Source organism: Megalops cyprinoides, chromosome 14, assembly GCF_013368585.1.
Source record: "Megalops cyprinoides isolate fMegCyp1 chromosome 14, fMegCyp1.pri, whole genome shotgun sequence".
NCBI classification, from domain to species: Eukaryota; Metazoa; Chordata; class Actinopteri; order Elopiformes; family Megalopidae; genus Megalops; species Megalops cyprinoides.
In genome coordinates this window covers 147,779-171,960 of record NC_050596.1, presented here as the reverse complement: position 1 = coordinate 171,960, position 24,182 = coordinate 147,779, and the positions used below count along the sequence as shown (strand labels likewise).

Here is a 24,182-nt window from a genome sequence, read left to right as displayed (position 1 = left end):
AAATAAAGCAAAGACAGAACCTCAAGTAGCCTACTTACTATCCACAACTTTGCTGAACATGCATCCATTGCATACATCGCATAGACGTCTCGGAGATATATGTGTGCTTACAGGGATACACTACATTACATTTATTCAAAGCGACGTACAAAAGTGCATATAGTGGGCAAACAACAACACGAGTTTTTGTAGCTCTTTAACCTTAATCCTATAGTATAGTCCGTTTGGATTTGACACTTGACAGAACTAGCTAGCTAATAACCAGGGACGTAGCAAGCTTCTGAGTATGCCGGGTATGTTGCTAATAACTATAAATTATTACAGCCGAATCTACAAACCTGGTAGCTCCATCTTGATGATAACTTTGCGCTATGCATCGGTTTTAACGAGGTCGTGTTACCACTTTGAAGTGGTGTCATACAACTCTGAAAAGCCTGACACACACACACAGTATAGAAGCTTCTCCAGTTTGACCTCAATTTTGGCTTTGATTGGCTCTAGCCATGTAGAGAGAGAGTCGCGTCATCACCGTTCTCTCCAATGGACCATTTTTTACAGCAATGGCGGATCGTGGAGCCTCTCAATAGTTCCCGGAAGTTAGCAGCAGAATTCTAGCTACACACCGTTTGTGATGCACTTTTAAAGGGTAAGACATTTAAAGAATCAGACTGTATATTGTCAGCACATCAGAATCAAATTAACATGTGCATTTAAACGTGTTAGTGGATTATCCCCCACTAAATTAGTAGATTTAGGGAACGTTAACAGATTAGGATAGGTAGGATACTGGACAAAGCAACTCATAACATTAACCACGAACAGCCTATTAAATGTAAATTCTGTTCTCTTAATGCAATTTAGTAAGATTGCCCCTGACTTGAGCCAACCATTTTTTTTTCTTTTCTCCATGTCAGTGGGGAAACCGTACATTCGTACTCCTTTCTCCGAGCAATTGGAGCATCCCCATGCAGCACAGCAACCACGGTGGAGACTATTATGCAAGGACAACACGGAGGAAAGGGCACAGACAAACTGCAGTGTTTCCCACACTTTATTTGGGCGGGCCGCCCAAGGTATATCAACGGCCGTCAAAATATATCTGGCGACCATTTTTAGCATTTTTTTTTTAATTTTTATTTTTTATCCGTCCGAGTGAACGACGCCATCCGCGATCGATTATTTTCTAGCGCTCTGCGCTGACCTTTCCGAGTGTAAACAATGATTTTACAGTGTGACGTACTGGAACATGAACGGCGCGAAACATAAACATTGAATTTTGACTTTAGTCTGCCACAGACTAATGTCTGACCACCCCTATGGTCACCCCACACAGCACCGCTTTTCAGGCAGAACTTTTTTTGCAGAACCATGTCTATAAGGCCGTAGTTCCCATACGGACGCATTTTAACAGCGCAACCACCCCCCGTTTAACCGCATGCAACCGAGTAGTTCTCGGAGCCCTTCTAGCCAGACTCAACTCGCTATTTGCAGCCTGAGGAGAGAGGTCTCCGTAGTATAATCGCAGGTAAGCTTTTAACAGTTGAAAGAAGTGTATTCACTATGTCTGAAATGTTTCTTGTTTAGTGTGTGTATCTTATGGCTGGGATACACGAGTTGAATGAGATGTGATCTCGTAAAGTTTACTACCGGTATTTAAGTCATAAGTCTCACTGTGTCAGTTTCCTGGAAAAGGAAATATTCGGTTTGAATAAGCATGTAGCAGCTCCAAAACGGTTGTAAAACAGTGACTATTTCAAGCAAGGCTGCCAACTTTCAATGCTGACTTGGCGTAAGATAGACAAAGACTGTCCCTAACTATCACAAGAGAGATGCATAGAAGTCAATAGAATTTCTTTTTCCACACATTCATGCTAGCGTGAGATGGGGCTCAAATGCGTGAGTCTCACACTCAGTGCGCGAGAGTTGGCAGCCAAATGCTAATATGCAAAGTAATGCAAATGGATAACTTTGCTAGTACTTCCCATAATGTTAAGGTTGCTATATTTTTATTTTGTACCTGTCAGGCAAAATGAAGAGAGAGATAACTTCCTAGTTTGGTCAGTAAGAAGCCAAGTAAGAAGATCAGTAAGAAGCCAAGTAATGAGAGAAGGGAGAGTGGTGCAGAGAGGGAGATGCAGAGCAACCAGTGAACACTCTAGGAAGTGGACTTACAGGTACCGCACACCACCTGCATTCTGCATTTAGCTACAGTACCTCTAGGATTCTGCCTTCAACAGATGATGTGGAATATACTTTTCAAAGCCAATACAAGTAAAAAAGTTCATAACCTTAAAACTTGGCATGATGACAATTTTAACTTATGTGTCTTTACCAACAGATGATAGACTTACCCATTCGGACGTTGACAGTGATGGCAGAGCACCGTCCCCAGAGTGCGCTAACCAAAGTGGATGTCAAGGTAGGTTACAGTATGCCAGCCACAAGCCACTAGTTGCTGCAGTTAGTAGTATGTTTGTTTTAAATGATGACATTTCAAGAAACCAAATACAAAAATGTGGTCTGCACTTGTGACGTCAAAACGTTACTGTTATTATTTTAACTTGTGTATCTCAACTGACAGATGAAAGACTTCATGTGTGTCAAGGGCATAACAACACAGTTGGGCCTTCAGTGAAATTTCCCTGACCAGAGTGGGCCACCAGGTATATGATTCCCATCCATACACTCACATGCGGTACATATTGATATATTGAGTAGCATAATTGAAATGACTTATTTCTTTTTCTTGTTTGAGACATCTCCAGTTCTCGAGCCGAAGCACCAGTCCAGCCACATCTTACAGTATTTCCAGTCATGGGGGACAGGCGAAGAAGCTTTAAGGCCTTGTGGTATTCCCATCACAAGTGGATTGAATACTCTCAGTGCAGGGACGCTGTTTATTTTTATGCCTGCAGGTACTTTGGCCTTCCAAACACTAAATCAGTTTTCATTTCAGATATAGGCTATAAAAACTGGAAAAAGACTATGTTCAAAGATGGAGGCTTTGCTTCCCATGCCAAGTCTGAAGCATACATCAATGCTACATTAAGCATGGAAAAGAAAGAAGAAAAAACAAGACATCTTTGATAAATTAACTGTCACAAGAGCATACAAAACAGGAAAACCGTGATTATATTAAAAGTGTACCTGAAGTTTTACTGTTAACTGCTACACAAAACATGGCACAAAGGGGTCATAGGAAGACAATGGATTTGGACAACGGGAAATTTCCTTGCTATATTATAGGTTCTTGGTATTCAAGGAAAGTCAAGTTTTTGCCCTTATGGCAGATGAAACCAAAGATGTAAAAAAGAAAGAACAAATTTCTCTTGTTCTCAGGTATTATTTCGGGGGAGCTATAAAAGAGAGCTTCTTGCACTTTGAAGCTGCAGAGCATCTTAATGCTGCAGGGTTGGCGGACAAAATGATACATATTCTTGAGAGATACGGACTGGAATATAGACAATTTGGTTGGACAAGCCTATGACAGAGCATCTGTAATGAGCGGCAAGAACTCTGGCATTCAGGCTCGTTTTAAGGAGGTGGCAAAGCAGGCCTTTTATGTCCTCTGTAATGCTCATTGCCTTAATCTAGTTCTTGTTGACACTGTCAAAGCAGTCCCAGAAGTCGAATGCTTCTTTTCTCTTGTGCAAAAACTACACGTTTATGGCTGGGTCTTATGTTCATACAAAGTGGCTCAGCAAGCAAAAGGAAATGTATGATGGGGCACCAAGAGAACTGCAAAAGCTAAGTGACACAAGATGGCCCTGTCAACACAAGGTTTGTCATACTATTCTTGATAGATTGCCTGCTGTTACCTGTGTCCTTCAAAGAAATAGATGAAGAAAAGAGTGGTAGTAGGTCAGTTGAAGCACGAGGGCTGCTAGCTCAAATGGACTTGCAGTTCATAGGACTTCTGGTCACTCTGTCTGGAGTTTTTGGTAAGGCAAGTTTCCTTTCTGATCCTCTCCAGTCTCCAAACCTTGATTTAGGTTTAGCTGTGGATTTAGTTGAAGCTGTTGTACAGACTCTTAAAGACTGTAGGGATGAAACCTACATTGAAGAGCTCTGAAAACAAGTGGTACATACTGCTGAACAATGCAATATTGACTCAGAACCTGCACCCAAAATAAAATAAATGCAAAACAGAAGGCTGGATGGACATAGTGTGATGTCTCAACTAGGTGGGTGTCCTGAGCAGAACAAGGACACTTTTCATACAGGGGTATTTTACCCTGTCCTTTATAATATGCTCACTGAGATCAACAGATGGTTCTCTAAACCAAGCTGTGAAGTAATGAAGGGTATTCAAGCCTTAAATCCCACAAATGGTACACTTTGTCATGAGGAAGCTCTGTTTTCCTTTGTATCTATTTATGAATGCAACATTGAAGACCTCAGATATGACTTACACCAGTTGAAAAGAATCCTAGTTAAGAAAATCCAAGCAGGCATAGAGAAACCCTCTAGCATAGTTGACCTCACAAAATTCATTGAGCTGTATCATGAGGTGTTTCATGAACTCTTTGGATTGTGTAAAATAGTGGTCACCATACCTGTGAGTACAGCTGCATATGAAAGGAGCTTTTCGGTACTCAATCTCATTAAAACTTACTTGAGATCAACCATGGACGATGACCGATTGAGCAACCTGGGTGTTTTGAGTGTGGAATTTGTTTGACATAAGTGTCTTACGTGTAATTATCTTATGTAATTTAAATTGTAATGGCCTTATGAGCTTTATCACCGATTAAAAAAGCATAACAACTGGTCCAGATTTTTTTTAATCAATTGAGGTTTACGTAAAAAAGCTTATTATAAAAAATGGTAAAAATGAGATGCCAGGTAGCCTTTGACATATTCATGAGTTCTGTATACGTACTGTATACGAACTGTCTTGCATGTCAAGATTAAATCATTTCATTTTAAAGTTTTATGTAAATAATGTATATTTTAAACTCATACATTCATACATTAAATGTAAGATTCAGAAAAATAGCTAGCTTCTGCTACATCTGTTGCGGAAGGGCATTGTGACCAAAAACGCTGGTGGTAAAGACAACACCTCGTATGCACTAATTTTATGCCTAAATTAATGTCTAAAATAAAATTTCCTGTACCAAGATTAAACTGTTGTCTATATATTAAAAAAAAAAAAAACTTATTATATATGAGTCCTCATGGTGTACTTCTACAAGGCAGTAACTGTTGCCTGCATAAGCAAATGATAAAGAGTGACCAAAAAATGGACTATTTGGCCTACAGCGATTTGCCACGCAGAAAAAAAAATTAATGAGACTTAAAATTAATTTCTGTGCCACCCCAATGTGAGTAATAGTCTCAGCCTGGCCATCCCTATAAAAATTGTCTGGCTCCGCCACTATATGTAAACCATATGTTGTCAGTGTTTGGAGAACAACGGCTGTTTGCTATGTCACAGCTTACGGTGCTGTAAAATTAGGCACACACTAACTAGATTTAGAGTAGCCATCTCGCATTCATTAAATGGATCATCTTAGGAGCCTGTTCATGCGTTAATTGGTTCGGTTGCATCCTGGCTGTTTGGATCACTAGCTAGCAAGCAGGCTGAACAGTGTATAATGTTACTCAGCTACCTTACGAATTCCATTGGGAGTGCATCTATGTTCCCAGGGTCCTATGTTCCCCAGTTAAATATTCTGTTAACACACCAGCTAATGCTAACCTTGCATCTAATGCTAATGTTAATAGTAATTGTAATGCTAACACTTACCCACATGCTGATGCTAACTCTCAAGATGATGCTAAGTCTAATGCTAACACTTACCCACATGCTAATCGGGTAACCCTAACCCGAACTCTGACTTTCACCCAAATTTCAAGGCTAAATATGACATTCTGACACTAATGCTAATGCTAACTGCAAAGCTAATGCTAACCATAACCTGAACCTCCATTTGGGCCCTTGTAAATATTATCCGTGTCATATTAACTGAATACAGAGCTGAGGAACATCTTTTTCAGGTTCCCATTATGTGCTATATAGAGCTGGGGAGCATAGGATCCCTGGGAACATAGGAATGACCCCCTTCCGTTTCCCTAGGTTCTTGATCAGAAATAGTAGCTATACAGTCATGTTGAGTTGGGAGGGAGTTATACAATCCAAATTTGTTATTGTCTTTTGGCATGGATATAGCTCTTAGCAGTACTCATAATATTAATTTAAATAAGATTAAAAGATAAACTTACAAATTGTGGGGCGTCTGTACACACTCATGTGTGTACACTTTCAGTATATAAAGTCTAGTCAGCTGCACACACAGAAAAACACACCAAACTGTTGACTGTACAAATTACACAGTCTATACATTCCCATTGGTGAAAATCGCTCAGTGCTTTAACATACACTACCGCCAGTGGCAGCTGGTGAGCTGGAAACGGGAGGCTGAAACATTACCTTTAAATCTATCATTACTTTCAAACTGTTCCCCTTTATCCTCCTTGATTAACAATAGAACAAATAATTCACAGAATAATTGACACCAATGCGTAGAGTAAATGATTACGCTCGCGAAACAGGGCAGATTGTCTGTAGTTTGTGTGCTATTGTGAAAGTGTGGTGGAAAATTTTTGATAAAGTGTATACCCCATATGTAAATTATGAGTATTGCCACTCTCACCCCCCCAGAGAAAAGCGGAGCTTGATGTGGTATGATTAAGCTTGTTACATGGTGGAAATAAGTTGCCAGCAAATATCATAAGCATTGCCACCAGATGTTAGCTTTTGATTTTAACCACAGTTATTGACATATTAACTGAAGTTATTGATATATTACATTAGCTATTTACTTTATCTTTACTGTACATGTGGAGGTCTGGAAGTGTATAAGGAAACCAGATAATTTAATATGTTAGCCTTAAATAATATTGTAAGATTTTGGTCCAGATCCCTAAACTAGCTTGCTCAGTGCAGCATAAGATAGCACAGATCCTCTCACTTAAGATATGCTAATACCAGTATTGATTTGTCTAGATGGCCTTATTGTAACCACAGTTCTGCTCACAGACTTCAATTGTCACTTTGGCCGTGGCTGGCCATTGCAGCAATTGGTATTTCTAAAGAAACCGGTGATGGATGATTGAGAACTGTTCTTGCTAGGGAAGATAATGTAATTACCAGACCTCCTGTATTTCACCACCTGTATGCAAATTATTGTCGATCCTGATCAAAGCTCTGTATCAGTATAAAGAATGCTTTGGCTGAGTGCTCAGGGCTCAGATCGACTCCGCTGAACTCAGAGTGCGTTTTCACGTATTTCTGACAACTGCCGTTCCTGTAAATAAAGAAGTCTTTTCTGCGAAGATCGGATTTGCGCCTTGTTTTTCCTTACAATATGTATTCTATTATACTTTGTATAGTGGAAAATATTGTTTGCATTAAGCACTACTACTGAAAAATATGATGTGATTCTATGCCTAAATAATGCTGGGGGTTACCCTAGGTCATACACATTGTATATAGGCCATTGTAAGACACTGCTAGGGGGGTAATCTTGGGGGCTATTACAGGACAGTGGGTGATCTTGGAGAAGGAACACTGCCTTCAGCATTGGCCCTCCCTGGAAGTCACCCCAGAACCTTTGTGCACTATGTTGCTGTTCCATAGTCATGCCACCTTCTCCTATTGGTTCATGGTCTACGCTTATTGTATCTTCTCTCCCTTCACTTCTCCTATTGGTTTACGGTCTACGCTTATTGTATCTTTCTTCTCTGGTTTCATAGTCATGCCACCTTCTCCTATTGTTTTACAGTCACGCTTATTGTATCTTCTTCCTCTGACTCATAGTCATGCCACCTTCGCTTATTGTATCTTCTCCCCCTGACATGCCCCTACAGCGTGTCAGCATGTTTTTGCCTCCTTTTAACATATCCATCTCCTGGGCCGTGTCCAGACGGGGCCTAGTTCTTACATTAACCCTTTGTTTTAAGGCCTAACCTTGTAGCTTATGGCACATAGATATCTGTGTGCCTTCTTACAGCTGCAGCACCACGGTCTGGCTAACTGAGTTACTTAACCTTTTTTATTATTTAAACGTAGGCCTGGAGATAATGGTAATATTCCAGGCATATATGCTGTGTATTATTTAATTATGTTTAAAAATCATATAGGTGTGGAGTGGAAATAATGGGAAATTTCAGAAGTGTTATGTTTAAAAATGATATACAATTGATGACTATGGAGTTTATGGGACTTTCCAGGTGGGGTAAATGTAACAGCTTAAAAATTAAATAATGGTGTATTAAATGGAAAACAGGATGATCTTGAAGGAGGAGCCTGGGAGGAGTTGGAAATTGTGGTCTGGGATAGGAGGAGTGAAAAAAGGCATAAAGGATGGATGCAGGCTGAGGGGAGGGCAGAGTGATTGGGGAGTGTTTGTGAATGTATACACACCGCATATACACCTGTTGCTCTGCGGACCAACCCGGTTTACTGTATGTGATTGATCACCATATGCAATAAACCAAACAACCATGATTACATCAGACTGTGAGGACTTATTATTTTCCGGAAGGCATCAAAATGTGGAGGAAGACCCTCGGTCCATTTGGCCCAGACCAGGGGGATATCCACCACAAAAGCTACAGCATGAGGTTGTTTAATTAACAAGGATGGCAATTTGAACAATTAAGTGGCAGGTAATCCCAAAGCTTTCTCTTAAATGTTTCACATTATAGCTTTCTTGTGTTACAAAATTCAAATGACAAAACAGAGCTAAATTTAGTTGGATCGATTTAAATTACTGAGAATAAACTTTAGGTTTAGGTTAGGTTGAGTGCAATGACCAATAACGTTTAGAACACCTCACAAAAGCTGTGATGTGTCATGAGCATTTAATGTAATTTAATTTGATAAATGCCATCCTTGTTAATTAAACAATCTCACGTTGTAGCTTTCACAAGCACACAAACTACAGACAATCTGTGCTGTTTCGCGAGCATAATCATTTACTCCGTTTACGCAGTTGGTGTCAATTATTCTGTGAATTATTTGTTTTATTGTTAATCAAGGAAGATAAAGGGGAACAGGTTGAAAGCACAACCACCACAGCATTGCACATAAACGCCCAGTGTTTACTCTGACGTGTCATGCACTTTATCCCAGTGATTTATTTCTTAAATGCGCTTGAGGTTCAGGACACTGGAGGAAAAACATACAGATGGTAGTAATTGTGAGGTAAAGTATAATGAACAAGCAGAAGAAGCAGATGGTGTAACTATTAATTGTTTAGCCGGATGGAACTGTATCCCAATGTTGTTTGTTTTAATGAGGTTAGATGGTACAGAAATAAGTATTTGTGAGTAGTAGTTGTAATATTATTACAGTATGTAGCACACAACATGTTAGTATGATAAACATCAGGTCCACACAATGAGTTGAGGTCCAACTCAATGTGTTGAGTCGTCATTTGTTTATTTTATGGGATCTGAAATAATTTCATTCCGTGTTTTGATTCGTGTTTCCCATCAGTTCAATGCAGTACAGTTAGGAGTGAAACGTTGTGTCTGCACTTCTAAATATCCAAGTTAGCCAGGTTAGCTAGCAGCAACCTAGCTAAACGTTCTCATGCACGTAGCAAGTGTTGCCTCATGCTTTGTTCTTTTTTTAAGCATTTGATTTATTTTCAAAACAAGTTGCTGTGCTTAAAGTATTTGCACAAAAAGGAAATTAAAATATTTACTGTATATTGATAGCTACTTTTCTTTACCTGTTGTCCATGTTTTGCATTTACTATAGGATCAAGTTGTTGACTATCTCCACCCCCATTCAGGGGATTAACTTGAGGACCTCAGACTTCAAGGTCCTGGTTGTTTTTTCAATTGGACACTCCTGATTCTGCTGCAAAGAACTTAACTCTCAGGTTTTTATATGGATGCTGTACCTACTGTCCTGATAACTGACCTCACACTGCTAATCACCTAAACATATTGAGGTTGACTCTCAGTGCTTCACACTGGAGGATATTAAGGGAACAATAACTAGAAGAGTAATGGTGTAAGGGCAAATGCTGTGTCTGTCATCAGAATGTGTGATATCCTATATGAAATATGGAATAATATATACTGTCAGTCAACGCAGTACACTTTTGGGAAGCTCAAAGATGTGCACACAGTTTGGAGTGTTCATACACTACCGTCCGTTAACAGCTTAATATCTGTGTAGTATTTAAATGCATTGCCATTCTGTATGTATAATGTTTCACTGTTCAAAAATCTTTTACACACTGCCATAACTCAGCCTGGATTGGCACTCCTAAATGAAAGCTATATCTGTTTAAGATGTTTATTTAGCAACCTTCTGTATGATTAGTGACTAAGATTTAGGTAGATGGCTGAAATACAAACTGTCAGTGCTCCACCCCCTTAGCTGTTGTGTTTTTGTTTTTCCCTGTCCATGTGCTTTTGCTTTCCTTGTGTTCTAGCCCTGCCCCACTCCCCGCCCGGTCTCCGCCCGCCCTGATTGCCTCATCGCCTTCACCTGCCTGCCTGCACACCTGGTTCCCATCCCTTCGTCAGCCCTGCCCTATATCTTCCCTGCATGTCCCTGTCCTGTTGCTAGTTTGTAGCAGTGTGGTTTTTTTTTGGGTCCCTGCCGGTTTTCGTCTGTGTGCTTTTCCTGTATTTCAACCTGCCTGTTCTTCGACCTGATTCCTGCCTGCTGCTCTGCCCTGATCTCCCGATATTCTGCCTGCCTGGTGCTTGACCCTGCCTGTTCCTGTTTCCTGATCCTGGATCTGTCCACGGACAGCCTTTCTGGTTTCGACCCTGCCCGTTTATTGTTTGTGATCTTGCCTAGCGATTTAATAAACCCGCCTGGAACCTGAAGCTCCCATGGTCTGCAACTGAGTCCTTGCCTGAGCCGTGACACAAACAAACATTACCTAATATAAGTACAATCTAAGCATAATTCACTAATACAGGATATTGTACTATGCCCAGATTGACAACTGTCAAAAGAACATTTTAAGTGCAGGATGGAAGACACAATTTAATTTCGACAAGAAACCTAACAGACTGCAGTATGTTTTAAGTAGTGGAATCTGGTAGGTAGATCAGGGAGACAGACTGCACATGAATGAACCCAGTTAAAATGTGAAAATGGTCGGCTGAAATAAATCAACTATTTATTCAGTTTTTGACACCAGGTGGCAGCAGTGGAGTGGTAAAGTGCATGTGTCCAGATAGCAGCATCTTTTTGCTGATTTTAACAACAGTTTGAAGACTCTTGCAAGTTCTTTTGATTACATTAACATCTGTTATTGTATCATCTCAACACTCCAGCACCCATTCCAGCATGTCTTTTTGTGTTTCTGCAGAATACCCATGTATTAAAGTGGGACATGGAGAAGCAGTGGAGGCTGTGGGGGATGGCGGGGAAGTGGCTGCTGACAGCGGGCTCCTGGTCATGGGACACGTACCGTGTGTCCCTGGTGGTGCTAATCCTCACCTTCTACCGTACCTTCCACCTGAGAGTCCACCCTCCCCTCCACATACATGGAAAAGCAGTGGAAAGCTTGGAAAGCCTAAAGTTCCTTGGAGTCACTGTGTCAAAACAGCTGACATGGACCCCCAACACTTCACACCTAGTCAAAAAGGCCCAACAAAGGCTCTTCTTCCTCAGGAAGCTGAAACAGGCCCAGCTCCCAAAGAAACTGCTGCTAAATTTCTGTAGGAGCATAATCGAGAGCATCCTGACTAACTGCGTCACTGTGTGGTATGCCAGCTGCACAGTCGCCGAGCGAAAGGACCTGCATTGTGTGGTGAAGGTAGCCCAGCACTTTGTCAGAATGGAGCTCCCAAAATTGGACACCATCTATGTCAGTCGACTGAGAAAGAAAGCGAGCAGTATCATCAGGGACAGCACACACCCCTGCCACTCCCTGTTCAAACCGCTGCCGTTCAGCAAACGGTTCAAGGCAATAAGATCCTGTACCAACAGACTGAGAAAGCTTCTTTCCCAGAGCTGTGGCCTCCATTACACCCCTCCCTGCCCAACCGCAGATCATAATAGAGGAACTGTGAGCGTGCACACACACACACACCCACCTCCACCTCCAGAACTGTTGCTGGATGACAAGACCACCCCTGACTTTGTCATGACACAACCTGACCTCGACAAGACCAAGGTGATCCTGTTTGGGGGCTTTCTGGGGGGGGTGTTGGCAGCGCATCTGGTCGCTGAGAACCCATGTGGCAACCATGGTGCTGGAGAACACCTTTCTCAGCATCCTGCACATGGCTGCCACACTCCTCTCCTTCCTCCCCATGAGGAACCTGCCGCTCTGGTGCTACAAGAATAAGTTCCTGTCCTACTGGCACGTAGTGCAGTGCCGCATGCCGGCACTCTTCGTCTTGGCCTGTTGGACCGGCTCATCCTGCCCGTCTTGATGTAGGAGCTGTATGAGCTGTCGCCCGCATGGACTAAGCGCCTGGCCGTCTTCCCAGATGGCATGCATAATGACACATGGCAACACCAGGGCTACTTCACCATGCTTGAGCAGTTCCTCAAAGACATCCTGAAGAGCCATGAATAATTGGCCTAGGGCACGGCCAGTGTGAGCATCATTTAAACCATGTAGACAGCAGCGCCATCCTGGCCATTGGGTGACGACAGGCTGTAATGGAATGTACATTTTTTTATTCACTCTTTGAATGTACTCTCATCTATGTAATTGCATCAGCAACAACAAAAAAGAGTTGGATGGGTGGTTGGGCTTATGGAAGTGAAACTCTATGCTATTGTGAGATACTTTTTGTAAGGACTATAAATGCATGGCCACCCACAATAATTACATTGGAATAAATTTACAGTAAGATCTCCATTGGGCTTTAGTGTACCCATGCACACATGCACACACATACACACACATTTCAAAATTGTCACATTTCAAAAAATTTGTCACAAAATTTCAAAAAAAATTACAGGAAAGGTATACCAAGTGATATTTCATCCATCAATAGCAGTCATGGTCAGAATTTTTTTCTGTTATTTTTATGTTTGGTAACATATATCAGTGCTTATCAGTACACAGGATGTGTTCTCTGATGGCAAAATAAAATTCTGGGAGATCTCATTCCATGTGAGGTCACATATTATAAACCGTGACCATGAGCACACTCCTTTCAGAGAAACTGCTCTGTTGTCTTGAGTATCTCATCACAGGGTCTGTTGTCACTCCTTGCCTGGCAGGCTGTGAAGCTGGATACACACACACACACACACACACACACACACACACACACACACACACACACACACACACACCTGATGGTTGGTCAAAAACTTTTGGTGGCTGACCACTTCCTCACATGTGTCTGTAGTGTGTCCCACATGTAGTCTGTAGTCTCCTGCTGCTGATGCCCATTGTTCCCAGTTTAACATGTACCTTTGGCAGAGGTGATATCATATATCAAGGATTGTCAGCAGACCCTCGACCTTTGAGACAATACCATGAGAGCAAATCAGTTGAGCATCAGATGTGTGCACCCAGCTTAAGAGAAACCCTAATGCATCGTAACCCTAACAGCTGATGCTTGAACCATCTGATTGGTCGCTCACACCTCCACATGCTTTCCTATGTAAATACAGTACTGTGGTGTGCATTTTTGCCATAATGACTATGGCACTGAAAAGGTGGAGCTCCTCCCTGCAGTATTACTCTGATTAATGAGCAGGATTTTGCTCCACTGTTAATGAACAGCAAAAAGCTACTTGGAGATCGTAATTCCACTGTTGGTGGAGCTTTGGTCAAGTATCGACAGTGGATATAAAAAGTCTACACACCCTTATGAAATTGCAGATTTCTGAAATGTAAAGACAGAAATAACATCATAAATGTCAGACATCTTTAATGTGACCTTCCAACAAACAAAAATCCAGAGAAAGAAATAAGTTATTAGGAAAAATAAATAATAAAAAAAGCTACAACACCCTAATTGCATAAGTATGTACACCCTACCCAACTAATACTTTGTGGAAGCACCTTTTGCATTTATTACAGCAGCAAGTCTTTGTGAATAAGTCTATCAACTTTGCACATCTAGAGTTTGGAATTTTATCCCATCCTTCTTTGCAAAAAAGTTCAAGTTCCTTCAAATTGTGAGGGGATCTCCCGTGTACAGCTCTCTTTAGGTAATTCCACAGGTTTTTGATGGGACTGAGGTCTGGGCTCTAACTGGGCCATTCCAAGACTTTGATTTTCCTTTTCTGAAGCCACGCCTCAACTTGGATGTGTGCTTTGGGTCATTGTTATGGTGGTATGTGAAATTCATCTTCAGCTTTCTGACAGAGGCCAGCAGGTTTTGTGCCAAAATATATTTGGAGCTATTCATTATCCCATCTATCTTGACAAGAGCCCCTGACCCAGCTGAAGAGAAGAGAAAAGAAGCATGATGCTACCACCACCATGCTTCAAAGTCAGTATGACTATGATGATTAGTGTAAGATTATAGTACTTCTAACTTCTGACCAGACGTGGTTCAGAATCAGAGAACTGTTAACCTGATGACCTTATTATCATAGTTACAAAGGAAGCTCCACACCTTGATTTAGGCAGGCAGCAGCCATCAAGTCTAGCATACAACCAGGAGTGGGCAATTGGCAACCATCACCACACAAAGGGGCGTTCAGCATCAAAGGATCCAGCTTTGCATTTGGGAACATAGGTTGATGTTGCAATAGTGTAAACCTATTGTTTGTTGCCATTTGTTTCATAGTATAAAAGGCCGATCACGGTAACAGTTCTCTGAGTTAAAGCTTCACAGGCAGAAATGCTGCCGGATTCCATCACCAAATAAAGCTTTTTCTCCAAGCGCGCTTTTGGTCCGGTTCGTTTACTTTTAAAATTAGAAGAAAATCCAACATTAGCTTATAGTTGAGAACTGTTGTTTGTTTACGGTAAATTACTATGACAAAGAAAACATATATTGTAAACCTGTTTACGGTAATTTGCTTTAAAAATAACAGCTATAATGTAAACCTGTTTACAGTAAACTATTTTAAAAACAACAGATATATTGTAAACCTAATTACAGTCTATCTCAGTGATAAACAGTACAACTGTATGATATATTATGGTATTTTATCTCAAAGTTCCACTTTACAGTAAATTACCGGGCACTGTGCTTGCCAGAATTTCATTGCAAACAATACAGTACAACACATAAGGCATTACAGTTGGGGGCGTAGATTTTACAGTCAACAACCGCTTTTGGTAAATTACAAAGGAAATAACCCAAAGGAAAGCCCATTGTAAACCAAGGTACAGACTATCATTGATAAACTTTAGGAAACTGTTTTTGCATTTACACATTCTCTGTGAAAAACAGATTGAACTTATCCAAGAAGAAAACAGTGTGTGTGTGTATATATATGTATATATATGTATATATATATAAAGGATAATCCATGGTGGAATGAATAAACATCATGAAAAAATTAGCCACTTGCCCTGGTTGATCAAGAGTAATGAGTCACTGAGTCCACACTTGACTGAAGAGGGCACTCAACATGGGATAGAGTCTCACACAGACATGATGTTCAAGAAACTGGACCTTAAAAGTGTGAATTGTCACCAGTTCTGCTTGAGGTCTCACGTGTTGTCCATCAGATGTTCCCTGTGGACTGGCATGATCTGCAGCCAGAACACAGAAACAAAGCAAAAGTTAGACTGATGCAGTGTTTGAGCATGATGCCCACACAGAGATAAACTCACAGCCTTCTGTTGTTAAACTGAGCTCCAATGAACTATACATAGAGGAAACCAGTGCTCTGGAATACAGTTTTGCAGGTCACTTTTATCATCAATAGAGTATTGTGGTGTGTTGGGGGTAGTGGCGTTGCCCAGCATGCTTTGCGACAGTGTTCTTTTTTTGTAAATAGTATAATATTCTGTTAAAACAGAAAAAAGTGATAAAATGGTGAACAAAGAGTAGGTTAAAAATTTCATAAAAAGGCCAACCTATAAATATGATTTCAGAAGCCACTTAAAACAGGTAACAGATTTAGCAGATCTAATAGACTGAGGGAGACTGAGGGAGAAACTGTGGGGGATACAGCCAAAAACACATGGTCACCTTTGGATATGTCATATGTATATCATTCTCACCTTTGAATGAGTATAAGTGTCACGTCCTCCCTGAGCAGGGATATTGCAAGCCTATCAGCCTTGGCGGTCTACCTTCCTACAGATACGCCAGGCAATGTCGTTGTCTTAAGGGGTTATCAAACTATCCCCAGAACCTCTCAGGGCGGCGTGCAGCTAGTACACATTCAGCTTGCTTAAATACAACAGAAAGAAATGAAAATTGACGTTACCTTGAATTTCAGGACACAGACGCCAAAGCTTCAAACATTCCGTGGCCAGCCCGCACCTGTCGCCCCACGACGGACAGCCCAGCCTTGGCATAGCGAAGAGAGTAGCGTTCGCTGGCTTTCTTGCGTTTGCGTCGTTCAGTTTAATGTCTAAAAGGTCCCCGTTAACTTCAGTTGCGCTATGCTTGTTGGTGCTCTTCGGTTTGTCGCCTTCCCAGGACTTAACACAAAGAAAAGGAAATCGCGCAAAACAACGTCGCGGTAAAGTGGTCAGTCATAAACTCAAGTAAGGTACTCAGTTTTCCTGCGGGAGGCCAGCTTCAGTAGTCCACATGGATCCACAGTGGCAGCCATGCCAGTGCACGTGCAACCCCACTGGAAATAGCCTCATTCCACGTACCGCCCCGGGTCACAGGATCAAACCACTCATTAATTAAACAACGCCAACCCTCCTTTCATATTGTACCAAGCAAGCAAACTAAAAATGAAATTTACTTAAATAAATCTGACCAAACGTGTATCAATAATAACAGGCTCATCTGGGGACTAATAAGATCTCGGGGCACTCTTAAGGGGCATTTTAGATCTCAAAGGAAATGGCCTGTCCGTAACAGTACACCCCCCCCCCCCATAAGCCAAAAATTATTGAAAAAAATGGGTCATGCCATGGGTCCAGCATGACCCATTTTAAGCACACCCTCTCGATATCCGCAAGGCAACACCACCCGATGCAACACATTCCATTCCTCGGCAGGCTCCCTTGGTGGCCACCAACACCTCCTAAGGACATTGTCCTGCAAATAATAGCCCTCGGACAACACAGCACCTCCATCTGGTTCCTCCACTAGACGGAAACAGGGAGCCAAATCAGGGTCTGCTAACTGGGCCTCCACCAGGGCCTCCCGACCCAGGCGGGGATCCTCCTGTGTTTGCTTTAGGTGGGCCATAAAAGTATCAGACAAATCCACCTGATCATCTGGTTCCTCACAAGGAGTGGGACAAGCACGGGTTTTTGCTTGAGTACGCGTCACCACACATGCAGTGAATACTTCAGGGAACTCTCTAGTCAGCTTTTCAGTATCCACAACATTGCATGCTTCAAGGGAAAGAACTGGAGGTTCTGTAACCCTATCACCAGCCAGGTCATTACCTAACAGTAACAACACACCCCGTACAGGGAGAGAGTCAATAACAGCCACCGTCACAGGACCATTAACTAACTCTGACCATAAGTAGACCTCTCTCAAAGGATAGGGCCCAAACCCCCCCCCCCCCCAAGCCAGCCAGAAGTATAACTGGACTCCCTGGGGCTGGGGGTGGCAAATCAAGAACACCAGCAGCCAGCAGGGACTGACTCGCTCCAGTGTCTCTCAAAATCTGTATAGGAACTTCAGGGCTACTACAGGTCAAAGCTACAGAACCTAGGGAAACAAAACGGGTACTACCTACCAAAGGCTCTTTTGTGATGCCACCAGGCACCTGATCATCAACTCCAGGCCCCTGTGTCCTAGCTGATACCAGAGCAACAACTTGGTCATGGTTTGCTCTGTCTCTGAGGGCTGGGCAATTACTTCAAATGTGCCCTGGCCGCCGACACTTATGACAAATAATGTCCTGGTGGGAACCAGGTCCCCCACAACTATTCCCAAAAGAACGCTCAGGGAGCCGCTGGCCACTGACTCCCTGGTGGGCATTACTTCGGGGGGCCTTACCCCCATCAGAGCCTCCGCCCTGGCCAGGCTGGTCACTACCGAGCCGCTTCACCTCAGGCTTAGAACTCCCAAAAAACTTCTGCCTATCCTGACCCCTATCATGGTGTCCCCGCCCAATTCCACCATAATGAATAACCTCCCAAGTGTCTGCAAGCTCAGCTGCCTCCTTCACAGTTTGAACACAGCGCTCAGCAATATAAACATCTATGTCACGTGACACGCAGCTTCTAAATTGCTCCATCAGAATGAGCTCTGTCAGGGCCTCCACTGTATCAGCCTTACAGGCAGTTAGCCAACGCGACATAAGGATCTGCTGCCTACGTTACAAGTCAAGGTGAGACTCACCACCCTTACGCCGGTGGGACCTAAACTTCAGATGGTATTCATCGGGAACACTGCCATAGGCGGTTAGCACAGCCTCCTTCACGGCATCATAATTTAGGGCGAGAGAGCCATCTAACACAGCAAATGCATGTTGTGCCTTACCAATGAGGGCCCTCTGCACCAGCAGCGGCCATTTTGAACACGGCCAAGCTAACTCAGTAGCCACTCGCTCGAAGGCTTCAAAAAACACATCAACCTCCTCCTTATTAAACTGAGGCAGGAGCTTCTCAGCAGAACTGAGATTAAATCTGGGTTCAGTCAGCACACCCTTTTCCCTGGTTACTCTCTCAACCTCCAATCTCATCTTCTCCAACTCAAACTTCTGCTCACTCTCCCTCCTCTCAAGTTCAAACTGGCGCACTCGCTCCTCCTTTGCCAACCTCTCCTGTCGCTCCTTCTCTTCTTTCTGCTCTGCCCACAGATCCTCCAGACTGAACAACTCCTTCACTAGTGCTACCAACTCTTTTTTGGTCATAGTGGATGGCACCTCCATGCCATCTCGCTCAGCCAGTGCGGCTAGTTGCGCCCTTGTATAACTCCTAAACTGAGCAACAGTGAGCAGCTCAAACTCACTAACAGGGGATGCACTCCTCCCACTCATTGTACCACCGCTAGACATGGCACTACTCCTCTATGTAACACTGCCCACAACACCAAACTAGTTACAGCAACAGCCGGAACACAAAGCACTAGAAAAATATATCAGGAGTACAGTTTATATTAGTTAAGCGCATGTGCCAAATACAGTCACCACCAGAGGGCATTCACCTCAAAAAGAAAACAGGAACCACGTGTGCATCCTCTAAATCACCAGGTTCACAAACAGGGGGGGAAGACCCACTCTTCAAGCAGGCTACAAACACCCCAGGGCAGGTTCTGGAGTGCCACCCACAGAACACTGTCACACCCCTCTTACAGAGCGTACCACGTGGCTACAATAACTGGCACAGGCATACAGTTATCACCAAAACAGTTTGCAAACTACCACATCATCTCACTAGTTAAAAAAAAAAAGAAACGTTTAGCCAAGTTATACCTAGCCTAACATAAGCTACGGCTAGTCTATAATATTACCTTTAACTAAACTAAGCTAAGCTTTACCCAACCTAGTTACCCCACCGGACCCACAATTCTTTGCTGCTAGGAGCGGTACAGCACGACTAATTCGCGCTTGGGTCTACGCACCCATACTAAACTAACTACCTACCCTTGCAATGCGCAGCCCTTTAACAGGCTCAAACAGCCCCGTGTATGTTACCCAGCACAAAGAATTGCTTATCCGAAACTAACTAGGAGACTACAAATCCAACCAGATTTTAATACTGATTTTGCCGACGAACCTTATAAGTACAGCGAACAAACACAAACACGCCAGTTATAATAATAAATCCAAATGGTCGCCTTCCCAGGACTTAACACAAAGAAAAGGAAATCGCGCAAAACAACGTCGCGGTGAAGTGGTCGGTCATAAACTGCAGTAAGGTATTCAGTTTTCCCGCGGGAGGCCAGCTTCAGCAGTCCACATGGATCCACAGTGGCAGCCACACCGGTGCATGCCCAACTCCACCGGGAATAGCCTCATTCCACGTACCGCCCCTGGTCACAGGGTCAAACCACTCATTAATTAAACAACGCCAACCCTCCTTTCATATTGTACCAAGCAAGCCGAAGTGTTTTAGGGACCCACTAATACTAAAAATGAAATTTACTTAAATAAATCTGACAAAACGTGTATCGATAATAACAGGCTCATCTGGGGACTAATAAGATCTCCTGGCACTCTTAAGGGTCATTTTAGATCTCAAAGGAAATGGCCTGTCTGTAACAATAAGGGACAGAAATAAGTCCTTGATCAGACAGTCTGGGAGGCCAACTACTACAGTAGGGCTCAACGGCTCAGCAATCGTGAATAATGAAGAAACATCAAGAAGCAGTTTCTACCGTACTGTACAGTGTGGGTTTGTGCTGCTTTCCACATCCTCTGAACCAGATTATCAGACCGAACACCAGACAGAACATTCAGAACCAAGCCAAGCTGCCCAAGTCAGCTCCTCAGTGCCAAGACCACCTGACCTGCTCTCAGTCTGCCATGACAGAGTGCCCAGCCATCAGCCAGTGTCTCTGCTGACTTGCTGTCTACCATCAAAGTTCACCAGAAGTATTGTCTGTGCAGTACTAGGACATTCCTCAGTAAATTAATAGTTCTTTCCAATGAAGGGCCAAAAATTTATCTGGATGGAGGGCCGCAGGCCAAAAATAAATGTTGATGCTATGTGAAATTACATTACATTAAAATGTATTATATTTTAATAGAAAATTAACATTCTAAATCTAAAAATTTCAAAATAATAAACACTACTCTTTAATCTGTTTAACAGTAATTTTAATAATTTGCAGAGATGATTGTCAAAAACATAAAACATCCATATGGTTCTTTTTGGGAGCATAAACATATTTAAAAGGAAAGACCTTTCTGACAGAAAGTACATGTAACTCAAGGTGCCTTAGAAAATTAAAGAAAATTTCGTACTTTGAAACGAGGGGTAAAAAAACGGGCGAGTCGAGACATTAACAGACTGTGACGTTGATACAGACTGTGACGCAGACCATTAGCTCTCATCACCGCCCCTTCCACACCTCCACCTCCAAAGTAATTTGCATATGCCGGCCCACTTTCACGCACTGAAGTAAAGAGAGGAGCAAATCTAAAAAAGTAGCAGTTTCGTTACTTTTTAGGCGAAATGCCGCATCGCGCTCCTCCTCGATGTGCTGTGCAAGTTTGTGCAAGCGGTGACCATATGTTTTACACCTTTCCCAGGGAACCGAATTGTCGACACGCATGGCTGATGTTCATATTTTCAACCACATACTTTCAACCCAAGGTTGTTAGTTTGCTCTGCTCATTTTACCTCGGACAGTTTCACTAACCTGGGACAATTTCAAGCAGGATTTGCTCAGTGTTTGATACTAAAGAGAGAAGCAGTTCCAACTTTATTGCAACCTCGACTTTAACAGCAGACGGAAACTGTAAGTATCAATTTGTTCGGTGTTCACCTTTTGATGGTTGAAGTCAAAACATGTTAAACTAAGTGTTTCGCTAACGATCTGTACCCAACACAGTTTAGTTGCTTAGAGCTAACGTTAGCCTAATTCAAGTACTGGTACCGCACTTGATCCCTTTAGCCAAAGTTACGGTGAGCTTATTTCCACACCACTGAAGCTGAAATGATTATAATTTAACATGACTGTTGAAATCGGTTTCATTTGAGGATGTGAGTATGACTTATTTTGCACGTTTTTACGTTAGAGTACTCCCACATACAGGTGATGCTTGCTGCCAAATTGATGTTAGTAGCGTTTCATCTCAGGGAACACAGTTGTCCTGGACACCATTGAGACCTCAGTTCCGAAGCAGAGGTAAGTCAATTTATCTTGTCCGCATATGTACTAGATTAGCTACATTTGCAGACGATTTCAGTTTAGTGTTTCAGAAGTTTCAGTCTAGTGTGACACCTGTGTAAAAGAGAAACATGTATTTTTTTCTCTTTGTAAGCATTGAGCATTCATTACGAGGCTACTTTCTCATAGCTTGACTATGTATTTTTCTCAGGCACACAGGCTACAGTGTTGCGTCCAAGTGTGGCAGTTGGCACCACGCTCACTGCAGTGGTGAGTTCAGTTCCATTTACCTCAACACCAGTCAAGACCCCACGGCCAGCAAAAAGACCCCATCTTGAATTGGAGGAGGAGGAAGTAGAGAATGTTCCCATTGCAGATCCACAAGTTCAACCTATGATCCTGCACAGTTTGTTACAACTGAGACTGAACCATCACAACTGTTGTGAGTAAAGTTACAATCCTGTAATAATGCTGCAGTGTGTTCACACAGTTTGTAACTTATGATAATAGTCAGGTTGTATGAATGATACTGACTAATGGGCAAAATGTTTTTTTTTTTTTTTTAAATTGCAGTACAACACCATTGTCATCATATGGGGGTGCCAAATACTTTCGAGCAGTGCCTCCTCGGCCTGTTTCAGACTTGTCCTGTTTGCACCAGGACTTGTACTATCCAGCCACACAGACGAGGGACCTTCTTAGCTGTCGACCAACTGTGCCCTCACTGTCAATTCTTCATACAGTGAAGGAGTCAGCCTGTGATTGGCAGCACCCCTGTGGGCAACTTACAGGTGTCAGCTGCCATCTACTTCAGTGGAGCTTCCTTTCTGAAGATGAAAAAGGTATTGTGTCCTTTCTCCACAACAAGATGTGTTTGTTAGGGCAAAATGTGTCTATTCAATTTTGTTTATTTGTTTGTATTTGTGTTTATTTGTTTTACAGATGTTTGAAATACTGGGGCTGAGAACGCACACTTATGATGCATTCAGAAGGCATGCCAGGACATACCTTGAACCTGCCATAGTCCACACCTGGAATGAGGAGCAAAAAGATGTGCTTCAATGCTTGAGCCAGAACGTTGATGTCATCCTTGGCGGTGATATGCGTGCAGACTCACCAGGCATGTGTACCATTTTTATTGCATTCAGAGGTTGATGTTTTTATAATTATCAATATTTTTGTTGTCATGTTAAGTAATAATCTGATCTGCATTTCAGGGCATTCTGCAAAATATGGTAGTTACACCATGATGGACTTGCAGACAAACCAGATTATTGACATACATCTGTTGCAGGTAATTGAACTACCATATCAGACTGTGGATTACATCTTCCTGTTATGCAATCACTAAAGGCTTGTCTTATCAATAATTTACCCAATTTCCATGTTACTGGTTTGTAATATATTTGGAGTTAATGGATATGTATATTATGTGTTTTTCTTTCTCCACACAGCAATGAGGTTGGGGGGTGCTATCATATGGAGAAGAATCTCCTTGAGGGAAGTGGTGTGAAGGTGGACTGCATCATTACTGACCGTCACCCTCAAGTCTTAAAGCTTCTAAAGCAGTGGTCCTCAAATGGGGGTACACGTACCCCTTGGGGTACTTGAAGGCACTCCAGGGGGTACGTGAGATTTTTATATATATATATTTAAAAAATAGCATTAATTCAAAAATCCTTTAAAAAAGTTATTTAATAAATATTTCAATAAAATATAAGTGTAAGTTCATAAACTGAATTTTATATTCAGTAGTAGGCTATTCAGTTTCATTATCCTAAAAACCCCGACTCTCCCCCATACCAGGATGGTTTGACCCAACCTGGCACATGCTACATGTCAATCACTGCCGCCTTCAATGACACTGCCGAACTCAAACAGTGGAGTCATGGTTGAAGCGTAGCAGCAATGCTGCTGAAAACACGGAGGGACAAGTGCCAAAGAAGGCGAAACTAGAGCCAGCAAAATTCCGGCAGTATTCACATCCACGAGTTGAAACCCACCCAAGGGTTACTATTCTGCAAAACATTGTAGGGGGAAACAATAGGAGAGGACATATTTGATGTTGTCAACACCTTCTTTTGTGAAAATGTCCTGAGTTGGAAATCCTGCAGCAGCATCTGCATGGACGCAGCAGCATCAATGACGGGCAGTGCCAGAGGACTCATAGCACGCATTAAAAAAGAAAACCCCGACGTGAAGTGGACTCAGTGTCATACACAGGGAGGCATTGGCGTCCAAGAAAATGAGCCCTGTGTTACATGACGTTTTGAACAACAGCATCAAAGTGATCAATTTCATAAAGTCAAGGTCACTTGACTATACAATGTACTTTA

General features: G+C 42.4%; 1 long non-coding RNA gene and 1 pseudogene across 2 annotated transcripts; both read left to right on the top strand.

The window, feature by feature from the left end:
• The first annotated feature begins 554 nt into the window (after positions 1 to 554).
• On the top strand, positions 555 to 4,763 carry LOC118789231. Of its 2 annotated transcripts, XR_005005450.1 has the most exons (6): positions 555 to 646; positions 915 to 1,525; positions 2,025 to 2,174; positions 2,339 to 2,419; positions 2,582 to 2,663; positions 2,756 to 4,763. It is a non-coding gene; the product is annotated as an uncharacterized LOC118789231 (long non-coding RNA). The 2 variants fall into 2 exon arrangements; XR_005005451.1 differs by lacking the exon at positions 2,025 to 2,174.
• A 6,641-nt stretch (positions 4,764 to 11,404) lies between these two features.
• On the top strand, positions 11,405 to 12,608 carry LOC118789589 (annotated as a pseudogene).
• The last annotated feature ends 11,574 nt before the right edge of the window (positions 12,609 to 24,182 follow it).